The sequence below is a fragment of the Acinonyx jubatus genome, chromosome D4, assembly GCF_027475565.1.
Source record: "Acinonyx jubatus isolate Ajub_Pintada_27869175 chromosome D4, VMU_Ajub_asm_v1.0, whole genome shotgun sequence".
In the NCBI taxonomy this organism is placed as follows: domain Eukaryota; kingdom Metazoa; phylum Chordata; class Mammalia; order Carnivora; family Felidae; genus Acinonyx; species Acinonyx jubatus.
This window is the reverse complement of record NC_069391.1, coordinates 72418445-72431187: the sequence shown is the minus strand read 5'-3', so window position 1 is coordinate 72431187 and position 12743 is coordinate 72418445. Positions and strand designations below refer to the sequence as shown.

Here is a 12743-nt window from a genome sequence, read left to right as displayed (position 1 = left end):
TTTCCTTTTAGCCTTAACATTGCTGACCCTGCCAAAATGCATCAGGGAATGAACATCAATGGGGCACAACAATCATCTCTCACTGAGATGTGCTTCCAGGTAGATACCTCCGGGTAGGAGTGTTCATTACCTTACATATTTTCCTGGAAATCTGGTTTCCAGGCTGCCAAGTGTGATTACAATGTCATGATGAAACCCAAGGAAAGAAGTCATGTATGGATTTCATGTCTCTATCAAAGAAAAAAAATGATTTTGGATTGTCCAGCATCACATTATTAAGCATTTTCTTGATTATAAGAGAGTCTGAGATACCTGAAATGACCCTAATTAGAATCAGAAGTCCCCTGTCACAAACACAATTCTGTACCCAGTTGGTTGCAACACATTGGCTGCCATTGGTGATCATTTTAGACCATGTTCAGGTTTTGTCTTTCTAGTCCAATTTTTCTCACTTACGTCTTTTGCTAAAAGCCACTTCAAATAGATTTGGGAAAAAATGGAGTAATACATTCCAGTAAAACATCATGGTGATGCTTACTGAACTTCTTTGAAGCAGATTTGTCAACAAAATTGATTTTTTATCGTTCACCATGTCTCTCCACGTTCAGCAAGAGTAGCTTATCCTGTCAAATGGGACAACTTTTAGAGACTTGTCTTAATTATCTGCATTCATAATTAGCTAATGACCAGCAGACACACAAGAATGTGTCCTAGATGCCCCTTTGCCTGTATCCAGTCTTCATTCATTTTACCCTCAGAGATTTTCCTTATTAAAAAGCCATGTGGCTAGGACAGATGGCCTGCATGTGTTATCTCCATCTTTATCAGCATTGAGGACATTTCCGTTGGGGTAACTTGACAGTAGCAGAATTTTCAGGAATATTTATCCTAAAGCCATCTGGCATTGATTTTTCAGCCTCAATCCCTGAGGTTTCATGAGGGTCTTAACGTGAAAGAGATAATAAGTCTCTGGCCATTGCAGTTGCTGAGCGACTCACACTTTGTGCGCTTACTAATGTAAGGCAAAGGTCATCTTGGAAAGTGTGCTATGTCCTTCATAGTCAAAAGATGATAAGATGAAACTGAGAGTTTGTTTTATGTTTATAGAATAACATCTAAAGCCAAAGGAACTGAGTGCAATCCTACTCCCTGAATTTGGTAGAGTAAAAGTTTGAGTAAGCTGCATATATCTTCAGCCTTAGTTTCCTTGTGTGTAAAATGGGAATAATCTTAACACCTAAATCATAGTGGTTGGGAAACTAAATTTGAAAGCAGTATTCAAATATGAGTTACAATGACCTAAGGAGGAAACTGGTGTTTTGAACTCGGCAAGGTTAGGGAATCTGATGTTAGCATATTTATTGTGTAGGAGTTCTTGCTTGTATTTTATTGATTGTGAGTTACTAGTATAACGGTGATAGCTCTAGAGAATTCTTGCAGTAGAAAAGTGCTTCCGTTGAAGACAGTCTCATTTTACCACTTCCTTAACATAACAAGTACCTAATTCCTTAAAAAGGCACCTGTTTAGCACCTTAGTAATATCTAACATAAACTAGTGTTTCGATTATTTCAAAAACCTCGTCCTTCTTATAAAGCTTTCAGTAAAGACAATGTTATAATGCCATAACCGTCTTTTCTCTTAACCCTTGACATTTTGACCTTTGAAACATCTCTCCTCAATTTAAGCACCAATTTTTAATTCTATCATTTTCTCCCAAAAGCCAGAGGATTTCTAAGTTGTTCTTGTTTTGTTTTCATGGGTAGAATGTTCAGAAAGCCACTTTTCTTGATGGAAATTCGTAAACGAACACAAACAGGGGGGCATTCTGAGGGCTCAGCATTTTCCCTTTCCGCTCTTCCTCCCGCACAACACCCAGAGATCGCAGTTACTTGAACAATTTTGGTAGCAAATTGCACCATCTTCATTCATTCTTTCTTTTTTCTAATTGACTTAAGGTTGACTCAGTCTGAGCCCTGTTTTGCAGGCCACAGCTGACCGTCCTGTTCCCGTCAGGGTCTTGAGAAAAGGTGTCTTTTTCGGCTCGTCAGTTAATCCAAATCTGTTGAATTACATTCTCCCCTTCTTTCTGGCTCTGTCTGGCAGATGCAGAGACATTGATAGGCACTGATTTCCTACACTTGAACAAGATGAAGGTGCACCTATACCCTTGAGATCAGCTTCAGCCCATCTGACTTTCTGATTTAGTTTTGATGAATGCCCCCTGTTTTATCCTCCTTCTGTGATCATTTTAGTTAAGATTCAATCATAAAGAATGTCCTAATAATGCCTCTACCGACCAAATACTAACTAATTACTTAAGACGAGCCTTATGTACAAATATACATATATATTTCCCCCAGATGCCTCCTCAGGTGACCAACTTGTCCCAGTCTACTTGGGAGTATTTTGATTTTACCACTGAAAGGCCATCCTCCCAAGAAACTCCTCAGTCCCAGGGAAACTGGAACACAGCAGCCCCCTCTCATTTTCAGTTTTGCTTTCTACAGTTTCAATTCCCCATGATCAACCCGAGTCAGAAAGCAGATGATCCTCCTTCTGACTTATCTTCAGAAGGTAAGGAGTAGCCTCATGCTACATCACATTCACCCGACTTCATCTCATCGCATAGGCATTTTTATCATCCCCTCTCATCACAAGAAGGGTGCATACAGTACAGTAAGAGATTTTGAGAAAGAGGCCACATTCACATAACTTTTAGTATAATATTTTGTTGTAATTGTTCTATTTTATTATTAGTTATTGGTGTTCATCTCTTACTGTGCCTAATTTATAAATTCAACTTGATCATATTATGTATTATGTATAGGAAAAAAAAACTTAGTATATACAGGGTTCAGTACCATCCATGGTTTCAGGCATCCATTGAGGGTCTGGGATTGTATCCCCCATAGATAAAAGGAGGGGGAGGCGAATGTAGTTGGTCACCACAGCACTACTGAATAGTGTGATTAATTTGGCCTATATTTAGATCCTAACTTTCTCAGAAGTCATTTCCCTACAAAGCGCTTTTTGTAGATACAAGCTGTGTGTATGAACAAGTTCAAATTGTGTCACAGTGGTTCAGGGTCACAGAGCTCTGCAAGCCTGCCCTTCATTTATGAAGCACTCTTTCTCCTAATTCCCAGCATTCTATTTTTATTCCTTTTCTTACTGTATCCATTTGCAAGCTTTGGAGGACTTTATAGAATGTGATCACGTGAAGTCTGTTTTTGTGAATTAATTGGCTGGTTTTAACTTAAGCAGTCAGTTCAGTTATAAGAAAAGTGATAGATAATGCAATTTAAATTATTAACTGTGCATTTATCTCATAGAACTATGGGTGGTTTTATTTTCTTCTTTTCTAAATCACACTGTGCATGTGTTATTTTTACAAAACAAAATCTTTTCAAAGTGACTGTAAAATTACATGTTAAATAATTTCTCTTGAAATTTACTGTGTTTACCAAAATCCATCCAATAAGACCTCACCATTTCTGGTCAGAGCTGCTCATGGGAATACACTTAGAAAATTACCTAGATCCTCTGTCCAGAAAGACATCAGGCCAGCAAAGGAAGACACCTATTAGGGTCTAAGAAACTGCGAATTGTGGAGCAGGTCAGCCATGTTTGATAAGCTGACAAGGTCAGTTGAAGAATGAATGAAATTCTGGGGACAAGATAGCTGGAGGCAAAATGGAATTTGGAAGGAAAAAGAGGTATCAAGAAAATGGGTCTTAGAATTTTTTTTTTTGGACCAGGGGACCTTTCATTTATTCATTAACTCATTCATTTACTTGAAAATATTTACTGAATACCTTCTAATGTGCCAGTCTTTACACTGATAAATCAGAGGTATACAAAGATCAGTGCTCTTTCAGGACTTCCAGTGTGGTAGTGACAATAGATAGCAAATATAGTAAGCATATAGTATTTTAGAAAGTAAAAAGTGCTCTGGGAAAAAAATGGAATATGCATGAGGATGCAAGGTAAGGTGGGTGGAAGAAGGATTATAATGTTAAGGTGCAGAGCAGTAAAGAATTCAGCAAGTAAAAGGTCTTGAAGGGGACCAAGCTCTACCTAGAGGAAACAGTGAATGAAAACAATGACTTTACAAAAATGCATTGGGATTTGGAACGCTAGTTGACATCTGACCTGTGGAGTAGGACAAAAGGGGGACATTGAGTTCATGTCAGTGGATCTGCCCAATTTGGGCCTCTTAGCCTTTAAACTTGTCTCTTCCTGTTTGTCCTTACAAAGATGAGATGAGCAAAGCAGTGGTGTTAATATTTTCCAGAATATCATAGTAGGGAACTAAGGTTATTTTGTACAGACAAGCATCATCTAGCAAACTTTTTCTGCTGTGATCTAGGATCATATGTAACCCATGAGAGCTTTCCTAATGGAGCAAACGGATTTTAATTTTTATCCCTATTTTCTTCCCCTGCTATCAAATGCTCCTGAAAAATAGTTTTAGTATTTTAATTAATGCTTTACTTTAGGGTACACACGAATATGTTTGTGTGTGTCATATAAGCGGATGACAGAATCAAAAAGATTTCAAACTATATAGATAAATGAAGTCGTTAGGCCAATAACAGCAAGAAAGCCCTTTAGGGGGCAAACTTACGTTGCCAGTAACCCAGCATTTTATTATTAAAGTTTCCTATTTTGAAATTCAGTCTTGAAGTTCTGCAGAAAAGTGCAGAAAGGATATGTATTGATGGAATGAATGAATGAGAGTGGAGAGGGATATAAAAAAGGCTACAAACCCTCATGCATTATGAAGACTTAGCCATATATCCACTGTTGCTTTTTATTAGGAAAACTGAGCCTCCCAGAGGAGAAACATTATATAAATTGTACTGTTTAAAAATTGCTGTGTTCATTATGAGGAGCTTAATTATGGTCATCATTTACCAAAAAAAATCAAAGTCTTGTCAAGGAATTCATAATAATGAATGTTTCTCATTAAAAATTAATGAACAAGTGGCTTATTCTGAAGGTATAAAGTCTGTGGAATATCATTATTTTCCTTTCTTGTTTCAAAGAATTAATATTCATGCAAATTAGATCCAAATTACTACAGTTTAAGCGGTTACTTAGTACTACAGATTATGGATTTGTTTATGACCATAGAAGCCAATTATATTTGTCAGCATAGGCTAGATTATGCTGTGATAAACAAACCTTGAAATCTCAGTGGTTTAATAAGACAAAGGTTTCTTTCTTGCTCATCATGCAGAATGCAATGGAAGTCAGAATACCTCTCAAAGCAGCTCCCTTCCCTACAGTGACTCAGCAAACTGTCAGGCTTTCATTTTAAATCTCTGCCATTTCACAACCCCCAGGATCATCATGGAACAGAAAGGGAGAGGTACAAGGTTGTTCATCAGCTCTTAAGTGCCTCAGCCTGAGGTAACACACATCACTGCTGTTCACAGCCCCATGCCACATGGTTTTGACTAGCACATCTGGGCTGTGTGGAGGAAGCAGACGAACATTCAGTGAATAATAATGTGCCTACAACAGCAAAAGCAAAACCAAAAGAAGAGATTGGTAAAAAGCACATTATCTACTAGGCACATTCTGCTAAGAGTTTTCTGCATAACCCGGGGCCAAGGGAGAGGGCATAATATTCCAAAACACAGCCAAAAACATCTCTGTATACTGAAAAATAATAAAGCAATACATGAATCCCTAAGTTAGGGATATAATTGTCCTTGCATCCCTGTGATCAGAAACATACTATCATAACTGCTCACAGTCCAAGAGGGATCAGAGCGTCAGTAAGCGAGACATCTGGTAAACCCATCTCTCGAAGGAAAATGCAAGGAGTTACTTCTTTGAGTGTGGGGTTATCAATGACACAGGCAAAGTCCCACTCTTTACATGGACGTACTGTATTCCGTTAATGTCTGAGGAATGCTTTCTTGACCAGATTAACAAGGAAGACAGTGCTTTGACTGGGAAGGAAAAACTCTTCACTCTGAAGTCTTGTTTGAGAACACACACACAATTTAACTTCACGTTCTTCTTCATCCCTAGGCTAAAATAGCAAATAAATGAAGGACTAAGTTAATTAAATGCATATTTTAACAGCATTTATCTGGCATTGATTGGCTGAGGCCACTTACAGTAAAGTGTGGAATAGTTAATACAAGTGCTGGCCATCTCCTAAAGGAGGTGACCTCAAGGTTATATAATTGTAGCGGTAATTTATTTAGCTTAAAATGAATGTGTTCTCAATTAGGTTGGTAGGCATTATAATAACACAAGTGGGATTTATATTTGCTATGTCTTGGCTGTGAGGGTTTAGTTATTGGATTTGTTTGCCTATATTTAGTCCTCCCATTCAGGATCCTTCCCTCTCAGGAAAGATCAGGAGGCTTCTTCACGCTGATTAATAGGGGCGCAGTCCTAGCATTGCGGGTATCAGCCTGATCTCGCCAGAGGCCATGAAGGAGCAGACACATAGCACAGCCTCCAGAAGTCAACATGATGGGGGGGGGGGGGGAGGAGTGGGGGTTCTGCCAGTGGGAACTGTTTCTGTTCCTCTCCCAGTACAGACCCATCAGCATCTTCAATTTGCCCATAAATCGGTGCTTAATATGAAAATATATCACTGCTGAGGCACTTCAGGATTTATTACGGGATTTCTGTTGTTGGAGTTCATGTTTTACACACACACCTTCTTTTCCTGTGCTCTGCTAGACCTCTGAGGCAGAAAAGCAATTGTCCATGATGCTCTACTCTCATATTTGAACTTCTGATTCTATTTGTCTAATAGGGGAACTGAAGCATCGTTACCATTCCTTGGTCAGATGTGGTAAAGAAATTTATAAATTTTTAAAGTTCTTTATTTATTTATTTTGAGAGAGAGAGAGAGAGAGAGAAAGAGAGCGCACAAGTGAGGAGGGGCAGAAAGAGAGAGAGAGAATCCCAGGCAGGCTCCACACTGCCACCATGGAGCCCAGTGTGGGGCTTGAACTTACAAACCGTGAGATCATGACCTGAGATGAAATCAAGAGTCATTCGCTTAACTGACTGAGCCACCCAGGCACCCCTAGAAAATTTTAAAGTCGACATCCGGTTGGCTGAGTCTTTACCAACCCTGGCCACCCAGGTCTCTGTGAATTTTTCAACCTTTGCATACACGCCAAGTGTGCCCCTTAGTAATTCTGTATGAACAAATGAAATGATCATTATTATAATTTTTGTTTATTTACAAGCTGGCAGAGATGAAGGGTTGGTCACTCACTGGGTCCCACAGACGCTGGTTCTGGAAGCACAGGACTCAGCCAGTAGATGTCTCTGTTAGACTCATAATAGTGAATGCCCCCTCGGGAGGAGTGTAGCCTGCTTGCGAAATGTGTATTTTTGTCCAAAAATTGAAACAATCTAAAAAGGGAATCTGGTTGTCCTTGTGTTTCAGTTTAGGCTGTCAACTTCACAACGCAGTTTCTGTTTAGATCAACCAGTGAGGTGGGAGCGCCCATGCGTTCCCCTGATGGATAGAGGGTTCTCACCCATGACAGCCCTCCCCCTAAAATACAACCTTGTGCAAACCTTCCTTTTCCGGGGAACTGAAACTAACCCTCATCTCCTCGGAGACCATCTGCCTTGCAGTGAGGGCTTTCACTAGCCCAAATTTATGGTCTTTGGGATAACAGAGAGACTTTTTTTTTTGGTCACTTATGCAACAGACTCAGGTAAGCAGATCCAACATGTGAAATTGTTGGCGATGAAAACTGTCACCAAAGCAAGAAGGAAGTTGTAGAGATGTGTTCTGCAAAGCAGAGTGCTCTCTACCAACTCATTTTTGTTTGAGGTACTTCAGTGGTTTTGCAGCCCAAAGAAGAAGTTTCTCCGCGTATCTACCAACACAACGTTGGAGGACAGGAGGACTTTATATTTAAAGGTTGCGTAACCAAGTCTCAGTCACCATGATGCTGCTGGTCTCAGGAAACTCTGTCCAGTGGAAAGAAAATTGGACTGGGTGTGAGGAGATCTGCGTTCCTCTTTTTATGCTCTGTGTGATGTCCAGTTGCTTAACCTTTCCGATCCCGTTTAGTTCTCTGTGGCATGGGGACAAGAAGAAGAACAAAGGAAGACACAGTTTTTGAAGGAAGTTTAAAAATTCTTACTTGTCAGGATTGTCCCGAGGCATAAATAAGAGCTATAACCCTCCTGAGTTATGCTCAATTTCTGCCTTTCTTTTCCCCCTCCTTTCTTTTCTCATTGGTCTGGTCAATAGGAAGTCTAAGAATACTTTTTTAAAAAATTGATAAGGGGATCCAGTAGGTAAATCTCATATCAGAGATTTTTACGCACTGTGCTCTGTAACCCCCTCTTTATCCCTTTGAACATAGGACAGGTGTTCAGAGTCAGAAGCACAGCACAGATTAAGTGTCAGATTGTTCTTATCCTCTTTGATTTGAAAGCTATTGCTCAAGCTACATTTTTGTAGCTACTAAACTCTGATGGAGGAAGAGTGTCATTTGCACTAGCAAATATAATATGCCAGAAGAAAGCATGCTTAACTTCTCTGTCATCCAGACATTCATGGCTTGTTCACTGCCCTGTCCACTGGGAAAGTCCTTTAGGCTTGACCCTCTGCCCTCTGATGATGGGCAAGTGCCATTCACATCCTGGTTCCTCCTGTCAGGGGATCACTCTACTGTCTGGGAGAAAGGTCTTCAAATGACTACCTCCAATGCTAATGGATAAATTGGATGCTAATCAGAACTTAAAGCATTAAGAGAATCCAAATAAGGAGATTTTGCATGCTCAAAAGACTGAGGGGAGTGTGGGCCAGAAAAAAAGGCCCCAAACAGAACTAATTTAACAGGTGGGGCTCAATTAATAACAGGAAAAATAGCTAGACAGTAGGTGAAGGAAGAAGGGGATGACCTCTTAAGTACTGGGAATAATGAGAACAAAGGCAGACAAACTTTTTGGAGGAAGTCGAAAAGCTCCCCCATACTTCACTTGTAAATAAGTGTCCTGAAATTGTGAGAGTATTCATACTAAACACAGATGTGCAGAGAAAAGAAAGATCCTTTACTCCCCGAAGCTGCTATGACTTTCATGGGGAGGAAGGGGAAGAAAGAAGAACTGTTTAAAATCTGGTCCAAAATATTGCAGATTTTGACTCCGACTCTTTGAGATATGATAGTTGGCCCGTCTTCCAGAATGCCTCTCTTCTCCCTGACTCTGTCCTTCCCTGGCCTCTGATACAGGATTCCTTTGGTCTAGCAAAGAAGCCCCCCACTTTTGACCCAGCATCTCCTTCCTCTCCAAGGGCAAACCAGACTCGTTAGCCCATCCAATAAAGCTCTGAAGGCCAGGCATGGTGGGACCCTGTCTGTGCACTGCCCACATTCCTCTCTCGGCTCTCAGATCTCCAGCTTTCAGAGTGACATCTGTCCTCCCTGCTTTCTGAAGGTATATTTGTTCCTGAGCTGTAGTGAGGGACTTGCCCACCACAGCATGTAAATTGAGAGATAATTCAAAACATTATCTCTAAGGGGCGCCTGGTGGCTCAGTTGGTTAAGCGTCCGACTTCGCCTCAGGTCATAGGCTTGGGGCTCCTGAACAATAGATGGGAATGGGCTCATCTTATATAGAAATATATCTTTCTCTTCAGCAATGATAGGAATGCTATATAAAATTGAAACTTCACACAATTAGGATAGCGCCAAACATTTGAATCCATTTCATGCTGAAGATTTTTCCCAATATCCAATTTGCAATGCTCACAGGCCAAATGGAAACACTGCACAAAGATTGTAATTGCGACTGTAGCCTCTCGGAGAATCATAACGCTTTTTTGAGAGAGAAGTATCTAGAAGAGAGAAACACTGGGACAGATACAGCTTGGAAACACATATGCCTTCAGTCTGTAAGCGCTCTGATGAACAGAGTTCGTGAAGTTTTACTCTGAAAATGAAGGCTTTACTCAGAAGGTGAGGCGGGCTGGCCTTGTCTTGCAGCTGTTTTAGAAGAGCCTGGGATTAATTTTAATTTTAATAACTTCATTGGCATGACAGGGCAGCCGTGTTTTGTGAAAGTCAATATAACATGAACCTCTGTGTGGGGATTGGTTACACAGCCTCTTTCCTTTTGCTCTCCTCTTTGAGCGTGTCTGACTATGAGACTGCCAAGGTCAGGGCTAACACTTTTGTCCCTACCTCTTTACCCCTCCCATCTAATTTTCTACAATAAGTGGTGTTTGGAAAAGATGAAGGATTTAAGGAAATATGCTGCTTTTAAATCTCTCTAAGTCCTTGGATTTTTGCCAGTATATTTCTATACTGTGGTCAGTGAGCCCAAAATGGATAAATAAATCTACAGAAAGTTTGTGAATTGGCTAGTTAAAAAAAACAATCTAGGATATTTGTGAAATGTTCCCTTTCTGGCATGGCTAGTATGAATATTTCTTCATTTACGGCCATTGTCAATTTGAGGACCTTTTATAGTCATGCCAAGACTGAAACTCGAGTTGATGTAGGAAAAAAAATGTCAAGAAGTATATACCATTCATATACAGGGTGTCTGTAAAAATACAGAAACATAAGTAAACGCATGTCATGCCACCAATGACATCTCCAATCTTTAAGAGCAATAAAATAATATGGACTAATATTAACATATCTTTACTAATGTCAGCAAATCTAATAATGTTGGTATTGATATTAGCATAGATATCTTTTTTCACCTATGTTCTAGACTTTATGGATACACTGTACAATATGATCCCACATTTGTTTTGTAATGTGTGCATATATGTGTGCATATTTAAGACACCAGAAAATTACACACCCAGATTTTAACAGTGGTCTTCTCTGTGAGGGAAGGTTATATATCATTTTAATTTTCTTCCTTGTTTCTGATTGTTCCAATATTTCTAATATTAGCATGTGTTACTTTTGAGTTGAAAAAAAATTTTAAATAAAACACAATAGAATAAACTGTGTGTCTACACGTCCACTGTACAACGTAGTAGATGAATTCTACCATGGACACATTCAGCTACTTGGAATCATGGCCGTGAGGCCACACTTTGAAGATAATATGTCTTAAGACTCTAGGGAGGAAAGAAGTGAAGGGAAAGAGGAGTAACAAGAAGTAGCAGAAGGTCCAAATGCATTTATAATACTCTCAATGTGATCATTTTCTCCCATAGAAGTTCGTAGGAAAAAGACAGATTATGATAGAGTGGTTCCTTCATCTTCGATTTCTTTTCTTTTATTTGACCAAACCACCAAAAGCATTCTGAAAACACAAGTAAAGCTCCATCAGCAACTACCTGTTTAACTGACACATTACATAAAATTTGCTCTTGAGAGGTTAAAAGAAAGAGTGAAATATATGTAAATATGCCTATGCTGTTTATTTTTAAATACGAAGGTGGTTTTAATTCATGTGGTCACAGAAACAAATGTTTGGGGGCGCCTGGGTGGCTCAGTCAGTTAAGCATCCGACTCTTGATTTTGGCTCAGGTCATGATCTCATGATTAGTGAGTTTGAGCCCCAGGTCAATTCTCTCTCTTCCTCTCTGACCCTCCCTCACTTGCTCTCTCTCACTCTCTCTCAAAATAAATAAACCTTGAAAACAAATAAATAAACTAGTAAAAACCACAAATATTTGCTTAGATTTGTGAGAATAGATTCAAGAGACTATCCTAGTGCTAGTCTACCGTGAATTCCTGGAGAGCTTTCCTGTAGTCCCAGCGTGCGCATGTAGAATTATTACTATAATCTACGATAATGGTTGGTTCCAAGTTCCCCTGTGATAATATAGACTGAATTGGGCAGTCTAAGAACTTTGGAAAGAGCTTTATCATGAAACTGAATATGCCAACTGGTTTTTATATAGCTCAGACCTCTTATAGATTGTTTTCTCTGACACAATGTCTATAGCCTTATAAAACTTCTCGTATGTTTAACCTGTACATAAGAAACTCACAAGACGAAAGCCCAATCCTGCCGAGGTAGCAACTGCTTTCCCTGGAAGGAAGACCACGTGTTCCCATAAACCTTAAAGACAGAACCTAACTTAACTTTTCTCTCATGGAATATTTCTAATGCTTAAGCGTCCAACATGACCCAAGCACATTTAAGGTACATTTGTAAGCTGTTCAAGAACAAAACGGAAAATAGGCAGGGATTGAATGCCTCTGGCCACTGCATCAGAGAACACTGGCTTCACGTCTCATAGGCATGCCTTTCTCTTGCCTTTGAGAAAATGACATGTAGGCCATTGGAAGGAAAGAGTTTTCATTCTGTAGACACTGGGACCAGCAGATAATCTCTACCCCCAGGAGAAAAAATAACTACTACTCCGTAGACGACACCACACGCCTTCACTGAGCCACATCTGACTTATAAGAACTCTGCAGAGCACTTTGGTGGGAATGACTGTGTCACTGGCTGTTTAAGTAGATTTTTAATAAAAATTCTTCTGCCCTGATCAATCCATGCTCTTCAATTTAGAGCTGAGATTAATTCTCCAAGACACATGATGGTACAGTATTAACACTTGAAATCATCTCAGAACTGCTTGCTTTCATATTTGGCATAACTATTGTACCACCTTGGAAACTGCTTCTATTGACCTTTAGATTAAAAATATGTTGGATTACCGTGATTGACACTTTTAAAATGACTCATTCTTGCCAAACACAGCATAACAACTTTTAAACATCCCCTTTTCTTTGCAACTGCCTCCACTTTCATTATT

At 39.6% G+C, this 12743-nt stretch overlaps 1 long non-coding RNA gene across 1 annotated transcript in view; it reads left to right on the top strand.

The window, feature by feature from the left end:
• Nucleotides 1-3716, top strand: part of LOC128312227 (uncharacterized) — a 692739-nt gene extending 689023 nt beyond the window's left edge. The window contains exon 5 of the long non-coding RNA XR_008291241.1: nucleotides 2509-3716. This is a non-coding gene — a long non-coding RNA (uncharacterized LOC128312227). The remainder of the gene's footprint in view (nucleotides 1-2508) is intronic.
• Nucleotides 3717-12743: the final 9027 nt, after the last annotated feature.